General features: G+C 37.9%; 1 protein-coding gene and 1 pseudogene across 6 annotated transcripts in view; both read right to left on the reverse strand.

Annotated features, from left to right (window-relative positions):
- The window catches only part of Pag1 (phosphoprotein membrane anchor with glycosphingolipid microdomains 1), a 137,879-nt gene that overhangs the window by 62,955 nt on the left and 49,398 nt on the right, over nt 1-25,526 (reverse strand). The gene's annotated exons all lie outside the window — the stretch shown is intronic.
- Nucleotides 1-25,526, reverse strand: part of LOC141421678 (high mobility group protein B1 pseudogene) — a 31,039-nt pseudogene continuing 5,513 nt past the window's right edge.

Raw genomic sequence — 25,526 nt, forward strand, 5'->3', positions numbered from 1 at the left:
GCTCATACATTTAGCCTTCCTGGTGTTTACTGTGTTAACAGTTCCAGTCTTCATGCCATCTGATGTCTCCTGCTTCATTCTTCACACACTCAAACAGTTGAAATCCCTGGTGTATGCGAAGCAACATCCATTAGAAAAGTGTGTTTTCTGGGTTTTATTTTCCTCATTGCAGACAGAGAAATGGGAGAGGCAAGATAATTCACAGAGGTACCAAAGAAGGCCACTGTGAAGATAAGATGGTTTTAAAAGATCAGACTTTTTTTAAGCATCAAAAAGATTATGATACTGGGAAAACAGTTCCTTCAGAAAATCCTCTCAAAGGTTCAGTTTAATAAAATAATCTTCTCTCCAAGAGGAACATATTTTTCTTGAATTCTAGGGAACCAATGATAAAAATCATTAAACATGTATTCTTATACTATCTATACTCTACAGGACCCAGCTAAGACAGATACAATTATAATACATATATTGAGTTACTAACAAATGACATTTTATTAGCAAAGCCTTCTATTTATAAGTATGCTATCTGGAAAAAGGCTTAAAATGACACAATTTAGTATAAACCTTATCTGTAAGCATGCAGCCCAAGTGTGTCTTGAATATGAATTGCATTTTAAATATTTGAAGAGAAATAACCAAAATGATAAAGTGACCAACAAGAAAAAAAAATCCTTCTAGCTGGCAAGGAATAGTTTATAACATGTGTAGTGTATTTAAGGGAAGTTCTATAGCATATGCTTCTTAGACACCTGAATATAGAGTAAGGTGCATACACACTCACATTAAAGATTAGCTTCAGTACTTAAATGTTGCTTTAGTGAACTCCTTTAATGACTAGTTTATACACTGGTAGTAAAAGAAATATTTAAGAATGTTTTCCTTTAGACAATATAAATAAGCATGGAATAATAACCAAGGCAACCAAAGAGCACATTCATTCATTCATTTTCATTATTTACTTGTCAATGTTCCTTGCTTATAAATAAAAAGAACAAATAGATAATGCCACTCCAGTCTCTCTCACTATGCACATTTGGGAAGCAGTCTTTTGCACTGGGATCTCACTGTCATTTAGCGAGCCTCTATTTTTGGCTTGTCTTGGCCTCATGATGGGACCTTGTGGGAAGACACCTGGAATATGGCCTTGTCTGTCACAGAGCCTCAGATCAGCTTTCAGAATGTCCTGATGAGAAATAACTTCTCTAACTTATGTGTTCTCTAGACTTAAGAGAGGAGGTGGAGGGTTGCTGGTGGCCAAGTTTCCCAGCAGGAGCTGGGTGAGTGGGTATGATGTGGGGAAGGAACACAACTTCCCCTTCCCAGGAAGCCATGGAGTGTGGTGTTAGGAACTGGAAGTTTGCGTAGGTATGTACCTTTGAGACACCCAAGTGTATGAGCATCGATGCAAGTTAGAAGTCTCAGCCTAACCCTGGGTTAGAAAGGGCCCTTCCTGCTGTTCTTGTGCATCAGCAGAACTGGCTGTGCAGTCTGTGTGGACCTGAGGCAGGCTGCCTGGGTGTTGTAGGAGGTGTGTGTGAGCCCTGATGATTTGTCTGACAGCACTCCACATTACTATCGTCTGAAGAGTATCTGTGTTTGTGAGGAGTGTGTAGGCCTGTGTGTAAGTAGGGGTGGGTAGGTTGAGATTTTATAAATGGACCGCACAGAACAAAGTAACTTTATATTTTCTCCCCTCCCCTTTCTCTCCATATATGTACATATAGACTATATACCTATCTCCACCTCTACACATGTATATGAGTATATATATTTAAATATATATTTATATATGTACACATACCCTGTTAAAAGGAAATTTTGTTAGACCAATAAATTTAGTAGAGCTTATTTGATCAAAACACAATAAAAACATGATTCAAGTGGTTCTCAGAACCAGAGTAGGCTCTGAGAATTCGGATCAACAACGTGATCAGACAGAATTTGGCCTCCCCAAAAATATTTAACAACACAAGACACACACTCTGTATCTGTGGATTCAATGAATTGTAGATCAAAAATATTTTTAAAACTCGCATCTGTACTGAACACATACAGATTTTTTTCTTGTCATTTTCTAAATAATACAGTATTACAACTATTTACATAGTATTTACATTACATAGGTATTATAAGTCATCTAGAGAAGATTTAAAGGGTATCGGAGGATGTGTGAGGTTTTGTGCAAATACTGCACCATTTCACATAAGGGACTTAAATAAAACATTTGCAGATTTGGACATTTGTGGGCATATGTGTCCTAGAACCAAATACCCTCAAATACAGAGGACAGCAGTATACACAATGAGAGAAAACACACACACACACACACACACACACACACACACACACACAATCACTTTTGACACTGCTGCAGACACCATACCAGAACTGTGTCACTGATGGCATGCCCGCAGACATTCTCTCACAATCTAGGGTTTGCTCTAAGATGCTGCCATATTCCCTATGTACAACATTTCATTCATTTTCTCTGATGGAAAATAACTACTTGATGACCTAGGCTGAACGTCAGGGAAATTCTGAAACACTATTGAGAGGCAATGCTCAATGAGATTCATTTGAAGGCAAATTAATGCATGAAATAGTGTGCTGTTAAACACCAACAGGAGTTTTGCAACAAATAGTATGAACATAGCGAATAATAACATGTTATGATTACTAAAACACAGTGACGATGGATGCCAATAAGTTACAGCTCTGCAGGGTGACCACACTCAATATTGTACAGTGTGTGTGTTTGTACTCATGCCTGTGTGCTAGCTTTCTGAGACTTTACGAAGGTGAACTATGTCCTTCCAAATTCATGTTAAAGTCCTAACTCCTAGGACCTCAGAATATAACTGAGTGGTCAGAGATACAATTACGATGAGGTTACACAAGAGTAGGGTGATCCATGGTCTGGTATGACTGGTGTCCATATATAAAAAGGAGGTATTTGGACAAAGAACATGCATACAGGGAGAATGTCCCATGAATACTGAGGCTGTTTGCCACAAGCCATGGACCTCCAAGCAGCTGGGAGACAGGCTTGGAACAGATGACACTGGAGGCAGCATGTCCTGCCAACACCTGGATCTCAGCTCTCCAGACACCAGAACTGAGACTATCAATTCCTGTTGTTTCAAAAAGTAAGTTTGTGGTACTTTCTTATGACTGCCCTGGGAAACAAATACAGGACCAATGCATGAAAAAGTGGTCAAATTTCTTACTACTACAGTCCTGACTTGAGGGAATAAAGAGGAGGATGAGGAAAATGGTACTCAGTACTTTGCATCTCTCACATCAGCTTTCACACACCAACCCCACTGTTGTTATTTCTCAATTGTATAAATTCAAACAAACACCAAAATAACAGGCAGTTTCACATAACTCAGTAAACGATTTCAAAGGGGGAATTTGTATTTTCAAACATTGTTTTCAGCAATTGCTTGAAAGACTAATTATAACAGAATCAATTAACAGAATTAATAAGAAAACTCAATAATTTTAATTATGAGAAAAGTTTTTGCATTGACCAAATTTCTGGGGATTTTTTTTCTTTAAGTTTACTGGGACATACTATATATTAAGATTGCTGTGTTATATGACTTTAATTTTCTTTTCTTTTCTTTTTTTTATCAGTGCTGGGGATCAAACCCAGGGCCTCACACATGCTAGGCAAGTCCTCTACCACTGAGTTACCCCTCCCACCACACACTAATCTTATTTTGACTCCTCTTGGTTAATTCATGTTCTGTCTTGCCTTTGAAAAGTCACTCAACATTCATGCTTCAGAGAATACCCTGGCTCTCCCACATTTTCCCGGTCCTTGGTGAATAACAATGCTTCAAGTCTATTGGCTAGCTATTATTGTATCAATCTCAGGACTATCTAGAAACTGCAGTGCTGAAAGAAAACTCCACAGCATTTCAGCTCAACTCCTAATGTTAGTGATAATGAAACTGAGGCCCAGCTGTGATCACTCAGCTCTTTAGGGTCTGAGCCCCAAACAAAATTCCAACCACTTTTCCATGACCTTCAGCTCTACATTCACATATGCTACTTGTGTTTGTTCTTGTTAGTCAGATGAAAAACCTCATCCAAAAATTCTCCTACAATACCATATCCAGATCAGGCATGCCAAAACGCCTGTTTAAATATGGATTATTTATGATATAACTAAACTTCAGTAAGAAGAGACTAGCACCTGATTGTCTGTGACTGTTTTAGTACATTGTAATTTTTAAAAAGTCTCTTTAATTTACTTAACACCTCGGATATATTTCCGTCAACAAGTCTGCAGAACTAATTAGCATCATGTGTAAGCCAGGTTTTGTTTTCTTTGTTGTTTTGATGTCCAGACTAATGGTAGTTTAAGTGAGAAATGAAATGTGGGCTCCATTATCACAGTCCTTTATCTGGCTATCTGGTCAAAGAAGGAATATGAGCTCATCTAATTGATCACATAAGGGGGAAAATGAAAAGAAAGAAGGTAATAAGAGAGAAAAAGAAAAAAAAAATCCCAGGTTTTGAAGATTTTTAACCCTTTTGGACAAAGACACGATTTCCATTATAGTTGGTAAAAATCACCAGACACTAAATACTCCAGTGGTGACATACTTGTATCTTAGCATATAAAACTGAAAGAGCAGAAAGCAATTTCAACATTAGTCTGCCAAAACGGAGAAAGCATGTTACCCGCAAGAGTAGAAAGAAACAAAAACACCCTGTGAATCTGTGAGAGTTTCCTCACTGCAGAATACATTGTTCTGATTTGGCATCAACAGGTGTTGCCATGGTAACTAGCCTGTAGTTAAGGGGTAGTAGAGAAGAAGTAATAGAGTAAGAAAAACTACAAAACTGTTACAAAGGGAAAAACAAGAAAGGTGCATTGCAGCCAAACTTACCTTAGTCCTAAGAGAATGAGTGACCAGACTTGATCTGCTAATTTTATCAGGTTATTGAAAGGGATGTTGCAGGAATAGATACTGTTGGCTTGGGAGCATGGTCTTTGGAGGAGCCATGGCTGGGAACTGTCAGTTGTGTGTATGTACCGTGGCCCTCAAAATATTTAGGTGCTACTTTACATCTCTATTTCCAATGGTGTACTTTATCTCTTTGATGATGTTGGTGGGGGGAAGGTTGCCATATGCAGTGTTATATCTGGAAACTTATAAATGAACCTATCAGTGAATGACTTCCTTACTGTATTCTACCACTTGTAGGTCACTTAGTAACATTTTTTCTGTTTTCTTCCTTCAGTGCGAGAAACTAGGGATTGTACTCTAGGAACTAGTGTAGTAATTAATAGCTATTTCTCATGAATAATTATCACCAGTATTTCTAGGCCAGGTACCAGGAAATACCTCAAAGCTAGGCTAGGTCAAACCTTATTTCTCATATTGCACACAACTTACGATAGTATCCATTGATTTAGCAATGTAAATGTGGAAAAAATTGTTGCTATTTCTTTCTTTTTCTTCCCTCTCCTCCTCCGTCTCCTTCTCCTTCTTTGAGTGGCACTTGGGTTTGAACTCAAGATTTGCACTTGTTAGGCAAGCACTCTATCTCTTGCCCCTAGCCCTTTTTACTTTTAGTTTTTTGGGTAGGGTCTCAATCTTTTCCCCCAGGGCCTGGGATCCTTCTATCCCTGCCTCCCATGTAGCTGGGATTAAAGACATGTACCACCACACCTGTCCTAATTGTTATTTCTGAAATTAAATTCTATACTTTTAGTTTGTAAGCAACTATTAGTAGCCTCCCAAGAATTTTTAAACCTGTTGAAATCACCAGAAGAAGAGGACTAATGTGGAAAGAAGAAAAATAGAGGGGATTAACCAATTCAGTTTATAATACATATATACATGGAAATGTCACAAGGAAACTCCTTGTATACCTATCTTAAACAAACAAAAATGCCTTTTTTTAAAAAGTGGCAAACAGGAAGGTAAAACATGCCCTGTCTGGGATTGGTACCTGTGGGAGGGTGGAGAATATAAGGAAAGGGTGAAAGAGGGTGAATGTGGTATAAATATTGTGTACTCATGTATGCAAATGGGAAAATGAGACCTGTTGAAACTATTACAGGAATAGGGAGAGGGTGGATAAAGGATAATGGTGGAGGGAGCAAATTCAACTTTGATATAAGAACTTTTGTAGATATCACAATGTACCCCCAGTACAACAATAAAAACAAAACAAAAAACAAAGGGCCCATTTTATCCCCACTATATAAGGGGCCCATTCTATCCCCACTATATATCAAGTTTGTTGTTCAAACAGCTAATCCACTTTATAAATAAATAACATGAATTAATGCACTTTACTAATTTCTGTAATTCTTCTGACAAGAAGATTTGGGGGGGCTAGTCTGAAAGGTTTAAGGCTGGGAGACAAATCTGTAGGATACCATTTATATTCTGCAAGATCAGACAGTCATCAATACTGCCAAAGAAAAAATGACAGCTGAGGTGTCACCAGATGCAGCTCTGAGACCTGCTGTATCTCCCTTGCCCATTTCTGGACTTGGTGTCCCTTACTATAAAGAGATAAAGTTATTATCCCTTTAAAGGGTGGTGTGAGGCCAAAATGGGATAGCGTGTGTGAAAGTGTTTTGTTCCCAGCTGTAAAACATGAGACATATACTGGCTCATGTTGGAAGCATTAATGTTTTTCAAGTTTTCTGCTCTGTCAACACTACCAGATTCACATTTTTGATGACCAAATAAGTAGGCCATGAAAATTTTCACATGCTGATTCTGGCAGAACATCTCTTTCCTGGTTATTTGGAGGCACTTATCTGATTTGGATGTTTTTTTCTCCTATGAGTTGGCTGTCTTTTAACTTTCTGTTTTCAGACTAGAAGACTGGTATTGGATAAGTAGGTGCATGTACAAAAGAAGAAGAGGGGTGAAGAAGGGACAGGGAGAAAGGAAGGTCAAACACAGAAGGGGAACAGAGAGCAATGAGTGACAGAGTGAACAATGAGAAGTGGTGAAGAATTTTCCCTCCTATTTTCCAGACACCTATTTGCCCCTGATTTTTTAAAAAAGTCTACTTACAACTTGTAGATGACTAGAGATAGGTCACTGGTAGTCTTCTATGCTCATCAGCAGAAGCAGTTCTAGGGATGACACTAATTTCTGCAACAGGCTGCCATCTCAGCTAATGGGCTCTACCAGTTATGGTGGGAGAAGCACAAATCCTTCTGGTCTTTACACTGAAACCCCTAGTTCTCTCTTGAAGTAAGATACATACCTCTGCCCTTTTTTGGTTTTGTTTTTAAGAACGCTTTCTTTAAAATTTGCCCTTTTACTTCTGAGTGTTTTGAATTATGTCCCCTTTCACCACCCTCCTCCACTTTTCCCTCTTTTCCACTCCACCCTGAGGATTTTCATGCCTGGATGTTGGCCAAATATCAAGATTCTACTTCCTTAAATGTTTGTAAATTTCCATTTTGATATACTTATTGAGAAAGTCCACAGAATGCAGAGGGCACATTATTAAAAAAAAGAAAGTTCCTTTTTACAGTATTGCCCAAATTTCTTCCCTATAGAAAAGAACTGATATAATTGAGTACAATTCTTTAAAAAAGTCTTAAAAAGACAAAAATGCTGACCTTATTTTTCCTTTGTTATATATATGGTACCCCACACTAGGCAGTGTTCAACAGTTCCATGGTATACACTTAAACTGTATTTTAGAGAACTTTCTATGTCAGGACATATAGAGTTTACCCCATTACTTTTAAGTCAATTTACTATACAGCATTCACTGAATGGTACAGATACACTATCTTTGGGTATTTCCATGCTGATAGGTATTTAAATTGTTTTTGGTTTTCCTCATTTATAAGTAACATAATAATAATAATAATAATAATAATAAATTTTGCATACATATCTCAGCGCATGAGTGAAAATATTGATAATATAGATTCCTATATAGAGAATTATTGAGGTCAAAGGTTACACATTTTTCAGTTCATTCTATGTTTACTGACTGACCTAAAACCAAAGTTGCATTAACACAGAATATGTTATTGTAAAAACGAAGACACTCCTTGGTTCTATTGGGTTTCATTACCAATCAGATAAATTTCTTTTAAATCTTCTAGGAATTCTTGAGTCTCTTTGCCTACTGATAGTATCTCCCTCCAGTTTTCCAGCATTGTTGCGGATTTCCCATTTTCTTCTGGTATTTATTTTTCCCTTTTTTCTTTTTTAAGTTTAAAGAATTTGGTGAGTAAAGGATAAAGTAAAAGCTTATATGCTGCTTATATTCTAGGTCAGCCATACAAGTCACACAAGACTTTTTGTCTGGGCAAGGCCAATAGGTCCCTAACTCCTCCTGACTCCTACACATTCATGCTCCACACGGTTGTCTAAGGGACATTCTAAAACACTTGACTCTCTCTCTCTCTCTCCCCCACCCCACCCCACACACACACACGATAAAGTTCTACTCCACAGTACCTCACAATGTGATTTTATTTGGAAACTGAGTCTTCACAGAGGTAATAAAATGGAAATGGGGTCATTATTGTGAACTTCATCTAGGAGGACTGGTGTCCTCATAAAAGTGGCCAATGTGAACACATAGACTGTATGCATAAAGGAAAGATGATGTGACAGTCACAGGGAGAACACTGTGTGAAGACAGGCAGAGGTGGCAATGGCAATTTTGCTGCCACAAGCCAAGGAAAGGCTGGGATTACCAGAAGCTGGAAGAGGCAACAAAAATCCTTCCCCTCCAGGTTTCAGAGGCAGCAAGTTCCTGCCTGTACTTGGAGTTTGAACTTGTAGACTCCAGCACTTTGAGAAGATAAATTTTGATTGTTTTAAGTCATCCAACTTGTGGCACTTTGTTACAGCAGTCACAGGAAATGAGTATAGCAGGTGAAGCTATGCCTCACACACTTACCTTTCACACACTGTCTGGCAGTCTTCAGGATCCTCCTCACCTCTTCCTTTTCCTATCTACTGGCTCATCTGTCTTGAACAGAGGCCCCAGGCCTCTTATCTCTGCATTTGAATACACTGGTTCTTCCACTCAAATTCCCTCTCCCTTTTGGAAGGCATTCTGATGTTCCACAGCAGTCTCCAGGCTTAACTGATTGTCCCTATGAGGTCCCTCTGTGCTGTGCTATAGCATTCTGATATTATTTTGCACTTACTTGTTAATACACATCCATGACCCCCCCCACCATGTTGCAAACTCTCTGTAGGTGGAACCATTCTTTGTGTCCCAGCTTAGTAAGCTGGGTAAATAGTACACTAGTGCAATAAAAATATAAAAATGAGAAGCCATCTGTTGTAGATTTTTATTGTGTTAAAAGTACCCTTTGCAAGATTACAGTTTTAGATATGCTAAGCCTTTTCAGTTTAGTAATTGAAAAACCATGACAATAACAACAAACAGTGCTTCTTATAAAGAGGTAGAGTAGGTTGGGGCTGACTATAAGTGACTGCCACACACAATTGATAATGGACAAAGAACACTTTCTTACACACTGAATTTGGGGCTATTTTCAGCTTATTAGTGTTTCTGATGTGATTCATTCTTCTAATCATTAGACTTTTTCATCACACTTTTTCATGCAAATTCTAATAGCCCAACTATCAAAGAAAAGTGTCTAGATGAAACTGCACATAGGCTGTGGGCACTTATTCCACTTACAGCTTACTTCATTTATAAGAGGATCATTGGAGCCAAAAAGTACATCAGTGCTTCCTAAGGCTGGGAGGTGAGGGATGGTGAAATTGGAGGGTGGGGTAACAGCTGGGTGTGTGTGTGTGAGGGATTCCCTTTTGGGTTTATAAAAATGTTCTAAAACTATGGGGATGGTTGCACAACTCTGAATATACTGGAAGTCATTGTACTGTACACATTAAGTGGGTGGATTGTAGGCTACGTGAATGATAGCTAAATGAAAAATTTTTTTAAATAATGAGTCATTAAATCCAATCCTGTCTATAAAGATCATTGTTAAAACAAGTAGAGTTTTTCACAGACAAACATTCACGTGGAAAAAATGAAGTAGTCCTTCTGTACTAAAATGAAAAGAAATTACCATAGCCTATCATTTTTACAGCCTCCCAGAGAAAGCTTGACAAACAGATTTTTCCTATCATATCCACTTACTCTGACCATCTTTTGCCCAGTTGTGGCTGCATAACCAGACCTCAGGACATTCCTTTATCTTACAAAATCCTCATCCTCTTTTCTTTCTGTCTATGTCATCAGAGAGAGCCTTAGTTCAATCAATTGAAAGCTTGGAAGGAAGTAAGATACTCATTTGGTCCCAAAGCCCTCTTTTTATAGGTGATACAATGACAGACAAGAAGGGATCTGTAAAAATCTACTATGTCTTAGGTAGTAGACGGGATGTTGGTTACATAGTGAGTCCAATGACCTCTGTGTTAAGTCAGGACAGTAGCAGCTATTTGTATGTCAGGCAAGGAAGTATTTCTGAAAGCTTCTGAATAAACGAAGCAATGGATGTCACAAAGCAGACATACTGGTGGTTATCCATATTCTGTCATGAATTTTCCATCTATATGTGATTGCTTATTACATCTCACCAGAGAAATTTCCAACTCCTGAATGACAGGGAAGGTGGCTGGTGACTAGTGTGCTTTTCTTTCCCTGTCCCCATGTACTCTTCCCACCATTTCCTAAGCATCAATGATGTTGCCTAGTAGTCCATATTCAGTGAAGAGTTTGGGGTACAGTACAGACCTATCACACACAGTCTAAGAGTATAAAGGGTTTTTTTCTTGTTAGTGACATTGTCTTTGAGAAAATATGACTTAATATATGGAATTACAAAATCTATGTAATAAGTTATATGATCATGTTATTATTCTTTGAGACCTCATTTCAAAGGACTTGTTCTTGAAGAAATGCATACTACCATCACTTAAAACAAACAAAACCTTCACAATAAATAAGCTCTTGTCTTATGAATCTGTCTGGCTTTGACCCTGTGAGCAGGATTCCACAGTGTCCGCCCAGACTGATACATGCTACAAACTTCAATTTTGATAACCATCTCATACCTAACTAACTCTCTTTTAGAGATAGCTTTTAGTGTAACCACAAACAAGATTTTTATCACAGAAAGGGAGGAAACAATTCCTCTCTGCAACATGTCCTTATATAGATCATACACTCCAAAAATTATAGGTTCTTTGCTATTGAAATCTGATGATTAGTCACTGAGTTCAATATATAACTGAAAGGCCTATAGTTAAATGTAATTAGCCAAGATAAATTACAGAGAGCTATGTAAATACATAAAAAAGCATTTTCAGAGTTTAGTGTGCTAGGATACAATAAAGCAAAAAAAAAAAAAAAGTAAACCTCTCTCACACAATTCACAAAGAAATAATCAAATGTGCTACTGTCAACAGCTCCTGGGTAAGAAGGGAGTTCCTAGTCCTGTGGTCAGCACTTTCCAGTCCTCTAATGTGACCCATTAGCACCTGCTTTTTCCTATACAGACTCATTCCTCTGCATGCACCCTTGCTGATGCTGTTCATGCCTGGAAAGTTCCTCCCCTTTTCCCCTGATCACTTAGCTCCATGTCCTGACATCATTAGTAAGGCTTACTCTCTTCCTTGGTTCTTAGATTCTACTCAGATTATTGGGTATCAAATACTGTATTCCCTGTCCTGCTTTGGGGTGGATTCTTTCCCCTCCCACACATTTCAAGCATAGAAGCATGTCATCTCTGCATTTATTCCATATGAGGAGAGGAGGAGTGACTAGTCTAATGAAGAATCTGGGAAGCCTACCCTGGCCTCTGCCCTTCTTCCTCTAGGGCGTGGGACTGCCCTCTAGGAATCTGAGGCCATATTTGAGTTGATCTTTGGGCACAGTGGGAGGCCTGTGCCAGCCACTGTGGCCAGTAGTTCATTCTGGGTTGCATATTAGAACAAGTAAACCTTGCCCTCCAACCTGGCCTGATGGTGATGGATGAGTCACCTCTGCCAATGATTTTATTCTCTGTTTTAACTTTTCTCCACATTCATATATATGAATACAGCATATGTGGATACAAATACTGATGAGATGGCTTTGAAAAGTGATATGAGATTATGTCCCTGGCCTTATGGGTCATGTCTCATACGTTTTTGCAGTCCAGTACTTCTTGACAATACATAATGTACAGCAAAAGTAGCCTCAATCATCAATATATCATCTAATTAAGAATACATAGAGAATACTGAAAATAAAACAAAACTTAGGCTCTAACACTTGTGATTCTGGCTTTATTAGCACATTTCTCACTTTCCAGCAGGGTGAGTATAAAATTAATATATGCCACACACTGTGATCCTACGGAGTAAATCTAATTGCACTTTGGGCAAGAAGAGATAATAAAAGAGAAGGCACATACTGATTGATTTTCTTCATCAAAACCCCAAGATTTTATTTCAATAAAACCCTGTCATTAAACTGACAGAATATCTAAGAGCAAATTTTAAGTGAGTTGTGTCCCAATCTAACTTCCTAAGGAGTGACAGCTATCCATTATACGCCAAGCTTTCATTTATTTACATCTTAAGCCTTCATATGATATGATATATTTTCCTTTGTAGACGCTTAGTCACAGAAAAGCCCTTAGTACAGAAAAGCTATCAATGTTCAATGTTGCTGAGAAAGATTTACTTGTCTAAGTATATGTGATTTTGAGTGTTTATGAAAAATGAAAAGTAAATTAAATGCATAAAGGAATTATAATTATGTCTAAAAATAAATACGGTGTTTCAAAGCATGCAATAAATCAAATAACTTATTAGAAATTACTATTCTATTGTCAGAATACTACCCTTTTAAACTGAAATAAGCATTTGTTGCATGCTAACTGGATGTTAGTACTAAGGTGGCACTGTCAGAAGTACATAGAGCACGGTCATAATGCTAGCAGTGATTCCCTATATGAGCATTTTCCACTTATCAACAATGTGACAAATATGCTCCCTTTGATTCTTAGACTTCCATTTCTTCGACTCTCAGTCTTCCATTAAAATGACAGTGCAGCTACTGTCACACTCAGTGTACAAATGGCAGGGCTGGTACTCCAATCCAGACTGCTAACTCCAGGTAACTAATCACTCAACTGGAAATAATTCAAGAAATAATTATCAAATGCCTGCTGTGTAACAGACCCCATGTTGGAACTGGGGATACAGAAGGCCCCTGCTCTCCTGGGCTCTACTCTGCCACCTATTTGACATAGGAGCAAATCATTAACATGAATATGGCACATTTCAAATGCTATTTTAATTTTATATATGAATAAGAACAAAAACAAGTTTGTAAGCATTTTTCCTATAAAAACAAAACTAGGGAAAACTGCCTTAAAATTAATACAGCTTTTTCATTTACTTTAAAACATAAGCACATATTTCATTGTTATTCCTTATTGCTCAAAGCAGAATGATGGTGTTTCAATTAATACTGAGACTCCAAATTAAAAATGTCCTTTGGCATTTTGTGATGAAACATTTAATCTTCTAGCAAATGAACGAGAATTTAATTACACTGTCTACTTCATCATCTACCAAGATGTCATAATTTATTTAATGAAACAAACTTAGATTTAAACATTTACAGGCAGAGCTATGAGACTATTGGTGGGGGAGATCCTCTTTGAAATTCAATTTTAGTTTTACATATCTTTTTTTTTTGTCTTTGTCAGTACTGGGATTTGAACTCAGGCCTCACATTTTCTAGGCAGGCCGCTCTTACCACTTGAGCCACTCTGCCAGTGCTTTTACATATATAAAGTCACAGGGGTCTAAGGTCACCAGGACCACTCTGCAGTTTTCAAGCCTTAATTTTAACATGGGTTTGTCACTTTATAAGAGCAGCTGTCATTAAACGCCATAAAACATGTGAAAGAGAAGGCCAATGCTTAATCCTGAAAAGAAAGGAAATGGTAATATTGCTGTTTATCTATCTTTGTCCATAGTTTAATTTGTGAATAGTAAATACATTTGGATTTAGGGCAGACCTCCTTCCAGGTAGGAAAACTAACAGACAAACAAGCAAGTTTGTCTGTAGAGAAACCCAGTGAGGCAATGAATGGAGAAGAGTAGGTGCCCTAGTTAACTAGTCCTGAGTCTACTCTGAAATCATATCCTCCCACTCTTCCTGTTAAGCTGAGGGAAACCCTGCAGAGCCTGTGTTCAGCAGAAATGAAACATAGACCCACCTCATGCCTCCCAAGTCATCAGTCTTCTGGGATTGAGTAAGCACATAGTGCCACAGTGAGTCTAAGTTATCCATACCCTCTGCCACAATGTCCTGTGCTACAGGTTTGTAGAGTCTCCCTCTAAAGGATCTATTTGGCCCCAATTTACTTTTTTTTTAATATTTCAATTTTTTTTCTTTAAGAGAAGTGAGTTGTGTACAGGGGGGTTACATGCTTTGTAGATAAGAAAAAACTGCTGCTAGAACCAATTTATTCTTCATCATCATCGTCATCTTCCTTCTCTTCCCTATTTTTCTTGCTCTTTTCAGCCTTGATAACTCCCTTTTTTGCTGCATATGGTTTTCTTTAGCTTGTTAGGCAGCAATATCCTTTTATCCTTTTCATACTTTTCCTTCAGTTTGGCCACCCTCTTTTCATAAGGCTGCTTCCTGTCTACAGTGGTGTCTTTCCATTTTTCTCCCAGTTTCTCTGCAATGTCACCAATGGACAGGCCTGGATGTTCTCCTTTGGTTTTGGCGAGATACTAGGAACAGAACAAGAAGCTGAAGGAGTCCTCTTGGGTGCATTGGGATCCTTCAATTTTGTCTCCCCTTTAGAAGGAATATAAAATTTCATCTCTCTTTCATAATGAGCCTTATCTGCCTTTGCCATGTCTTCAAATTTTCTTTTCTTGTTAGCAGACATGGTCTTCCACCTCTCTGAGCACTTCTTAGAAAACTCTGAGAAGCTGACTGAACCATTGGGGTGCTGTTTCTTGTGATCCTCTTGGCAAGTTTGCATGCAGAATGCATATGATGACATCTTGCCTCTCAGCTCCTTAGGCTCTCCTTTGCTCATCCTTAGTTTTTTCCCTCAGCGAGGCAGAGTTGCCCAGGGCCCATCTGGCTCTCACTTGCCCCGGCACTCTCTATGGGGCTTAATGTACTGCAATGTCTCTCTCCAGTTTAATTTTTATGAGCTAAAAACAGTGTGTATGCACACACGCAAGTACATGTGTATGCATGGTGTGTATTAAAAACCTTTCAGATTGGGGCACACACATGCACAGAGAAATGTGAATAAAAAACTGGTGAGATGTGAATAAGACGTATGAATTGCATTTAAACCAATTTCCTGGTTGTGATATTATGTAAGATGCTACCATTACAGGAAACTGGGTAAAGGAATCTCTGCATTATTTCCTATAACTGCTGTAACTCTAGTGATCTCAAAAATAAAAATTGCTTTTAAAAAGGCAAAGATCACATACTTATTTAGGAAACATAAAAAAAAAAAAAAGCATGCTGCCCCAGTTTCAACATCCAGTATAAACAAAAACTAAAAATGGAAAACAAAGCTCTTACTGAGTCCAGCGTGATTTCCTATGTACGTACTATGCTTTCTCGGTCTATCTATAAGCGTTCTCTGATATTGCTTGAATGCTGGGACACAAGGGGAGGCCAGCTCTGTTACACCCCATGTCAAGACTGCTCACTCATGTAAAGTGAGCACTACCATATTAGAGTTCTTGTTAGATGTGATAAAGGAGAAAAAGAAAAACAAGAACACAAGCAAGCCCTATCTTATATAAATCAGTCAGGTGTCCTTTATAAACTATGTAAGCAGTTTGAAACCACCAGGCCCCAAATTGCCACATAAATTGCTACAGAGGGATGCATCTATGCATGCATTTCTCTCTTTGTGTTGATTAATTAGAAATCTAAACCTTCTGCTCAGCCTTCCCAGTCTTCAGCTTACTGTACATACTAAGATTTTGATAACCTAGAAAAAATTTTTAAAATGGCAGAAGAGGCCTAATTTACACAAGGATTTTATTCCAGAAATTCACCTTGAAGTCTGTCATTAGAAAGTGTACTTTCTCATTAGGTGAGAGAAAATGAAATTTACTACACTTTTCAGACAAACAGATTAGGTTCTTTTTATGATGTTACACGACTGTATAGGAAACTGAGAAACTCTATTTATTCTAAAGTATCCTTTGACCTTTATTTTTATAGAAATATTTACCAAGTTGCTATCAGCAAGTAAATATGTATGATTCTTAGTGATGGAAAATGCTTTTCCCATATTTTGAAACAGTCCCTCATATGTCATTTTAAAAAATTATAAACTATAATGCTTCTCTATATCCTTAGCCACTTCCTCATTATTGAAGCAAGTAATTTCCAAATTTTCATTAAAAAATGAACTGTGGTAGATGACTTTTGCATATTTTTCTCCATGACAGCAAGTTATGATGTCAAATGATAGAAAATTTAGCATCCTGAAAAAGAGGTGTTTATTTATCAAGATTGAAACTACTTGGAGGTGTGACTCAAGCAGAAGAGTACCTGCTTTATGAGTACGTGCTTTGCAAGTGGGAAGCCCTGAGTTCAAACCCTAGTCCTACCCCCAAAAAATAAGTAAATAAAATTTTTTTTAAAAAGAGATTACTCTTCCTTCATTCAGCTAACTAGAGCACCTGTGAGTGACAAGGACAACATCAAAAAAATCAGAGATGTTGTATAATTAATAAGCATAGTACTTCAAACATGAAGATAATATCATCAACAATCAGTAACACTCCAATGTCCTAAGCATCTACCACCTGCCAAGTGTTTACAAATGTTATTCCTACTCTTTACAACAATTTTGTAAAAAATAGGCATTATATTCCCATTTCAAACGCAAAGAGGGGTTAAGTGACTCATCCAAGGTTACTTGCTCTCTCTCTCTGTTGCTTCAAATGGCCTAGTTCTCAGGAAGGGTTCACTGCAGGGAACTCTCTACCTGCTAAGACCTGAGATGATTTTTCGGTGAGATCTGCGCCACCCTCAGGGCGCAACACCACCAGCAGACAGAACAGTGACATAGTAATAGCACTTTAGAAGACCCCTGAGAAAAGGGCACTGAGGCAATATTTTAACTTAACTTCCCTCACCACTTACTATTTTTCTTTAAGTATTTCAGCTACTTTAAAGTCTGAGGGTGGGTGGCATTTTCTCTAAGTCAGAATGTGGAATAATTCTTAATTTGACAATAGTTGAGCTATGTAATTTCCTTACATGTCTGATCAAAATATAGTTTCAAATGTCTACAGATAATTAAAATCTCAGGAAGTATTTTAAAGGGCTTATTAATATATTATATAATTATTAGCCAAAGGAATATATTAATTTTTAAGATGGTTGTTTGGCACGGGAGCTATTATTATTGGGATTATTTTGTGTGAGCACACCCAACTCCTCATGTTACACAAGGCTAATGCCTTTGCTCTGAGGATTAGAATCAATTTATGGCCTCTGCCTTTGACTTAGGTGTGGTAAACATCTCTGCAGTTCTTGGAAAACAAAGGCTGCTACTGCATAAGTTTTCAATACAGCAACTGAAACTAAAGTGCTATAAAAATATTTGCTGGATAAAACAAATGCCAAGATCAAAGATGCTAAGACACTAAGTGGATGGATATTTATTATCCCAACTAATCCTTTAATATATATTTCAAGGTTTATTTATTTTTACTATGTCCTTCTGTGCACTTTACCAGTTATTATAGCATAATTTTAAATTCATAAAAGATAATGTAGAATTAATCATATCGGGAGCTTTAGAACAATATTCAGGTGATACTGATGAGGATGAAAACGCATTTGTATCTGACTATGTTCTTTGGATGAATAAGAAAAAAACAATAATCTAATGTTAGAATTTTAACTCCCTCTCCCTCCCCCAGCCAAAGAAGTCCTACATAAAGAACAGAGATTTAATTTTAAAACATTAATGATGAATGGTTTTAAAGTGACAACTCAATAAATCAAATAGCCATGTTCTTTTCAGTGTATTCAAATTATGAAAGTATAAATTTTATAATATTTGGATCTTCTATTATTTTTAAATTCTAATTTGTGAAGAAGTAGCCTAGAGTTGAGAAATGGACTCCTCTCTCTGTGGCTTACTTGACAGAGACATAATAGCTGTTCTTATTAACTGTAGCTTATGGCCACTTCTGAGGGACTGTAAAGAGAACTGTTGGTTTAACTGAGAGTGGGGCCCGAGAACACCAGAATGAGGAGCACTGGTTACTTATACTATGCAGTCACTGTCCTCAAGATTATGTATTTAGGATAATGAATGGTCAGGCCTTTGCAGCAGATTAGGCAGGAGCAGAAGCACCCTAACATATGGTACCATTAACTGGGGTAGGGAGTCCAGGAGGAGGAACTGATTTCAGAGTGGGAACTGAACATATGAAGAAGTCAGTTTGGTGATGTTAACAGGATGTGGGATAGAGAAATTTTGTGGGTGGCTAAAATGTAGAAATCAAAATCTCAGGAGAAATGTTGAAAGTAGCAAACAAGATTAGTGAATGTAAATACTGTCTGTAAAAGGCCAGGTAGTAAATATTTCAGGCTGTGCAAACCATAAGTTCTCTCGTAACTACTCAACTCTGCCAACTGCACCACAAAAGCAGCCATAAACAATAGCTGAAAAACAAATGTGCCAGTGTTCCAATAAAACTTTATTTATACATACAGGTGTCAGAATGTATTTGGCCTGCAGGTTACAGTTTGTCAGCTACTGAATTAAATGGCAGATAAGCCTTGGGAATGGATAAGATCACCCACGAAGAATACACGGAAAGCAAATTTATGTGCTATGAAATTTGAAAATGAATACTTCTGAATTTCTATTCAGTTATACTGTGGAGGAGGTTCATAGTCAGACAGACTTTTGGCTCTGGGTCACACTAACTGTGTATAAAGTGGGGTAAATTACCCTGTGAGGCTCAGTTGCTTTGACTACAAAATGAGGATAATGATGATGATAATTATGGCTAACACTGGGCACAGTGCTGAAGAACACATTCATCTTCATACCAGCCCTCAGAATTAGATACTATTATCTTTGCCTTTTATAAATGAGGATATGGAGGCAAAGAGAGTGCCAAAAAACATTCATGGTGACACTGCAGCCTGGCCAGTCAGCCTTAAGTCATTTTTTCTTCATTCTCTGCACACCTCAGAAGGTCATGATGAGGATTAGATGAGAGAAGGGAGAGCCTTTCATCTGTGTAGGAGTGTGGAAAGAAGCCAGCACAGCCATTATTCCTACCATTTGAGTGATGTTAACAGCCTGAGGATATGATGAGGACTAAGACAAGGTCAGCTGTCTAAGACACTCTCAGCCCTGACTTTCTAACATTAGCTTTAAAAGGGCCCCAAATCAACTCTGCTGTTATTTTTCAGTTTACTTTTCCCCTGACAAGGGGGTACAAGGAAAAGAAATAGCAGCTTTCATGACCACTTGCTTTCTATTTCATTTTTACCAAGCATCCTAGTAAATTTGGGGTTATTCTTAACATATGCGCATTGAAACTTTCAAAAGAATGGTTGTTCATCTTTGTACTGCTGGTGTTCAAATAAGCTGTAAGAATCTACAATTCACTTTCAGTGCATGTAAATTATGTTTTAATAAGCATTTAATCTTGGAAGGAGTTAGGATTAGGGCTCAGGAAAAAAAGAAAAAGCTTCCATAAAGACATCTTTAACCAACCAACTCTTTTTTTTTTTTTTTGTGGCACTGGGGCTTCAACTCGGGCCTTATACTTGCTAGGTAGCTACATTACCACTTGAGCCACTCCTCCAGCCCTAAGCAACTGTTATTCATCTACTATCCAGCTGAAATCTTCCTCCTCTGCAGAGTTCTCTAATCCTCTCATTGGCTTGGCTCCCCCCCCAGACAGGGTCTTGCTATGTAACCTAGGCTGGCCTTGAACTGAGTTCCTCCTGCCTCAGCCTCCTGAATGCTGGGATTATAGCTGTTCATTATCATACCTAGCTCTTTATATATTTTTGATACTTGGCACAGTATTTATGGTCAATACTATTTATTTTTGCTTCTCCTATTAGAGGAATCACTTGACTGATAGAATTGGAGTCATTTTTAAGTTTTTCCTGGTTTGTGTGTGTATATATATATGGTAGCAAGAAGTACAACAAAAGTCATTAATCAATAAATAAAAAGGGATTTGTTATAAGTAGAAACAATGAACTTCCAGTCTATGAAATTACCATACAGTATTTTCTAAACATTTTTTGAAAAGTTTAATATCCAATTATCTAAATTTAACTATCAATTGTTGCTAAAATGGAGCTAAAGTTAGTTCTTAATTTTTCCAAAAGAATATAAACTCTAGAATGAATTTAGTCCTACTCAGGCAATAGATTAACTATTACTATCTTAACAAGACAAGGATATCATAGAAAATATAAAGATTAGGCTTTATAAGAGCAAACAACATAACATTAAAAAATAGTTTGTGTAAGTATTCCACATAGCTATATAATTATTTATTTCATAACTAGCAACATCTTAAAAAGCATACTTCATAGCAAAAGGTCTAACAGATGTTCTCTTTAAATAAAAATACTACAACACAGGGCAAAATTAAAACGTTTGTTGAGTGCTACATTAATGCCAGATTACGCCAGAGTTTATAGCTCGAAAAAGTAAGTCTACTGCCTGGTTGGAAGTTATAAGTTGGGTTGGTGGTCAGCTTTGGGAGGGTCTGTAAACTACTTGCAATCATACGTGAGACTTTCTAGACTGTCTCTTTCTTCAGACAGGCAGTCTAGAAAGCCATTAGACTCTCAAAGGAGCATATTGCCTTTCCTAATCTAACCCAGGCTCTGCAACAGGTCTTCCTCAAACACATTGATCTTGCTTAAGTAGCCAAAGTATTTTTTTTAACCTCCTCCTTTTGAAAAGACTAGAGAATTACATTATCAGGCCAAATTGAGCAAGTAAATGTTTGTGTCCCTGGATCGAACTGCTGTCATTAGATCCAAACTCAAGATTTTGTCCACCAGTGAAAAGGCTGGCTCCTTTTTCACTGTTTACCCAGGGTAACTTACCCAAAGAAGTTTTAAACATTCTAATGTTCCTAGATATCTTTTCTATAAAGCTTGAATAAAAGACAAAAACCAATAAACACCCCAAGAGCTAAGCACTTTTGAAATGCTTGACTATGAATTATCTTCAAATTAACTTATAGAATCAGCTCTATTTAAAAGTCAAAGAACATACCAGAACTAGAATGTTATTCTTACAAGTTATTTTTTTGAGGTTATCCACAGTAAGTTAACAGTGAAAGTAAAGAACTAAGATTTCCCACTATTCTATTCATAGGCAATAATATTTCTCTTAATAAATAAAAGATATCTTTCAGGAGACAAACTTATTCTTTCCAGAACAAAATAAAATTCTCTTGAGGTATAGACATTTTTAGAGACTTTATGGAACTTACACAGGCTTTTACTGTATTTCCCTGCTTGTTTAATTTTTCCTCTTTTCTGTTAATAGCCAGGATGAATTTGGAATACATTTTACAGATTATTGAAAATCAGCAAGCAAGAGACTCATTAATGTATCCAGGACAGTAATGTACAAAGGTCATCATTACTTCAAAGTATAAAAGACATGGTAAAACCAGTTGAGAGGGCTGAGGGCATGGCTCAAGTGGTAGGGCACCTGTCTAGCAATCTCGAGATCCTGAGTTCAGGTTCAACTCCAGTACTGAAAAAGGAAGGAAGGAAGGATAGAGAGAAGAAAAAGAAAGACCAAAACAGAAAACAAAAACAAAAACAAAAAAACCCAAAGCCCTAAACATCTGATCTTCCTAAATTAGGGAATAACAAAGGCCCTGAAATTCAAAAGCTCTTTTCTGTTTTACCTGAAACTGCCCAAAAAACATTATCTTCCTTGGTGAACATAGAATCAATTTCTTCTTATGTTAACCAGTCATGAGCCCATAAAAATTGTACTCCACAGCTCCATAACAAAGAATAGTATGATTCATACACATTCCAAATTATATCTGTTTTGCATAACTGAAGTAGACTTTGTAGAAAAGGCTCGATTCATTATCATGTAAAATATAGCCATTAGCAGAAAATATAGTAATTATATTTCCCGACAGAACAAGATCAGACTTTTAGGCTACTGAGCTGGAGATGAGGGATGAGAAGTGGAATGTTCTTAAAAGAAATCTTCCCTTCTTAAAAGCTGTCCACAGGGAAAATTAAGTAACAGTACCCTAAACAGAAGCTATGTTAGGCCTTTCCTCATCTGCCATCAGAGCAGAACATGCTATCCCAATGACCCTCAGTGTGAGCACCAGCATAGGTAATTTCTTAACTGTGTATGTGTTCCTCAATCAAAACCTTTCTTGTGGTTAGAAATTTGCAGGACTCACTTGCCCCAAATGCCTGTCATGTTTTGTTTTGATGGAACTGGTATCTGAATTCAGGGCTTTGTGCTTGCAAAGTAAGTGCTCTACTCTTGTGCCACACGTCCAGTTCATTTTGCAGACAAGGTCTGACAAACTATTTGCCCAGGCTGGACTCACACTGTGATGCTCTGATGTCGGCCTCCCACGTAGCTAGGATTACAGCTGTGAGCCTGGTCCAAATGCCTAGCATGTAACACACAGTAGATGTGTTATCAAGGTACCAATCAGATGCCACAAGAAGTTGTTGATTAATGACAGAAACACAGAACATCAAGTACCATTGTATTCCATAGCCAGGGGCAGCCAAAGTAAAGCCTAATTCCAGGCAGTGATGATGAAATACCTAGGGGAAGATCCAGCAAAGAAAGCTTGTAACTGGAAAGGACATCCAATGAATTGTGGGGTCACCGTGAACCCTGACTTGTGCACTAAGGACACAGAGTGACCAAGATAGATTAGTTTCGACATTTTTTCTTGTAGGTTGAAGACTGGCAACAGATTAACATCCAAGTATCTGATGGGTAAATTCAAAAGAAAAAGGAGGAAAGGGTGACAGAGTGTTTTAGGGGGTGTCCTGAGACATGGGTCTTGGGGAATTCTTTCTGAAGACGTACCAGTTAACCTGAGATGTAAATGACAAGAAGATGCTATCCATATGCTTTCAACATCTTTGATGGGAAAAGAGTGACAGGTGGCAAACTGGAGAGAAGTGATTTAGTCCTATAATTCCGTTGTTTTCAGCACTACTTGAGGCATACTTTCAAATATTAGAATATTTATCAGTTTATATGAAAAGATTATAAAACAAAATAATTTGAAATCAGTCAACAATAATTGCAATTTAGTCACAACATTCAGCTAACATCTCAGTTATTATAAGAGCTCCCGCACTCATACCCAAAGTCTCCAATTTTCTTCACTTCTGAGCTGCTATTTGCAGCCCATACTATGTTATATAGTACTGGTCAGGAGCAAACAAGTCTCCAGGTAAGCAGGAGGACATTCATTAGCCTTTGTGTTCACTGGTCCTCTGCAGAAATAACTTGTTTGCCTCAATTATCTACCAACTGATTACTACTATTGATTATCTACCAATACCTTTACTACATGTACACATTTGCACTCTTTATGTGCAACTGTGGAAAAATACATGCTAAACATTAGCATTTAGCAGCCTGTGTCTGTGCTTCAGGACAGTGTGTGAGCAGTGCAAGAAGACTGCATTAAGGGAATGGTACATTTAGAGCACTGAATTTCCAAGTTTCCTTGCTGTCTAATTATGAGATACTTTTCATTCTTCATAGAGTTATCAACCTTTTGTTTTTTTCCCCTATATAAAATATTAGGAGCTTTTATTATTTTTTTCTTTTTTATCTTCTGGCTGATTCTTCATAGTTAAACCTACCACAGACAGGCTTAACTCTGTCTTTTTATCAGGAATCTTAAGAAGTGCACTGACACCATGGTAAAATCTCACCATTGCTGGTCTTATGGCTGTAATGAAAATCTTTTTTTAAGAAAATATTAAAGTATTTGTGCTTCCTGTTTGGCAAAATGCTATGCCACCTAGGCCATTTCAGACATTTATTTTAAAATCTACTAAGTAAAAGGGGAAGGAGAAGATGAAAACAGAAGGAAGAAAATACATAAGTAGAGAGCAATTCAAAACTGTTTCTCTTCCTAGTCATGAGTAACCACAAGGAGACTTGGAATTTCAAAGTCAAACTCCACTTTGGAGCTGGGCTGTCTCTCTAAGTGAGTCTGAGCAAAGTAATTTCAGCCTGTGAGATCTCTTCTACTCAAGCAGGCTCAGATGAGACCATAAGAGCCAGGTACCTCCTTCTTAGTACAATATTGGTGAGTCTTCATTCCTGAAGGGCAGACTCATCGGAGAGTGTCCATGTCACTCTCCCACCCAGTCCATGGGATATGTCCATGTCATATCCCACCCAGTGGGATATGAGGAGCAGTCACAGCTATCTCTGGTAGGAGAAGGAGCTAGAAGAGCAACTCTACTCACTTTGGTTCACCAGATTGGTCTGGAGCTCTGTGGCTCACAAATGAGGCCTCCTTGAGCATCCCTGGTGAACTCCAAGACACTGAAAACCAACAAAAATCTTCCTTCTCCACTGGTGGGAAGGAGGTATCAGTCTCAGGAATGTGAAAAAAAAAGCTGCATGGGCCTAAGAGAGGGATGGGACTACAAAGAGAAAGTGAACACAGAAGCAGGTAGTGAGGGATGAAACCTTCATGACAAAAACCTAGATCTGGAACACTCTTTTCTTGGGCTGTACATGATTAGGCTAGAGCTCTAATCACTCTCTGTCAAAAACTATGTCACCCAAAAATCTAACACTTTAGGAATAAAACATCCTTTAAATTTCGTCTGAGAGAGGCTGAAAAGGCTCAGAGAGGGGAGGACTATACATTCCAACTGAGTATTTACAAGGCTCCAGCATACTGGAGTTGGGTAGGCAAGGGTCAATGCTGCTGCACTGGTTGGAGAACCCCCGGGCAGGAGAGGCTATCAGAATTAACTTCTCTGCTTCCCACAGAGATGAATGGGGCATACACAGAGAAGAAAGGGCCTCCTACAATTGAGTGAAGTATCAAAATGTGGTTGATCCCAGAAGTCCAGAGTTCAACATCTTCATATGTTAGTAATTTGGATGTGATGGCTGGTCCGGCTGTGCCACCTGTTACTTCACTGGTGATCAGGATTGATCTGGGGAGTGAAGAGGGCCTCTAATGGAGTCAAACACAGGGCCAAGGAGAACGACTTCCTAATTGGCTCCCTAGAAAAGTGCACAATTAATTAATTTAAAAAGAGAGCAAATGGGTAGTATGAAATCACAAGAAGTGGATTGTATTGAGAAATGTTAAAAAGACTTCGGAGGATTTAATGAAAGTTGGTTAGGAAACAAAAGAAACAGCCTTTAACATATTGGCTGTAAAATAATATCTTCCTTCTGTTCTTCAAACAGTTCCTCTGGAGTGCTCCATGGGCAATTGGGCTTTCCACTGAGGCAGAGA

This window comes from Castor canadensis, chromosome 3 (assembly GCF_047511655.1).
Source record: "Castor canadensis chromosome 3, mCasCan1.hap1v2, whole genome shotgun sequence".
In the NCBI taxonomy this organism is placed as follows: Eukaryota; Metazoa; Chordata; class Mammalia; order Rodentia; family Castoridae; genus Castor; species Castor canadensis.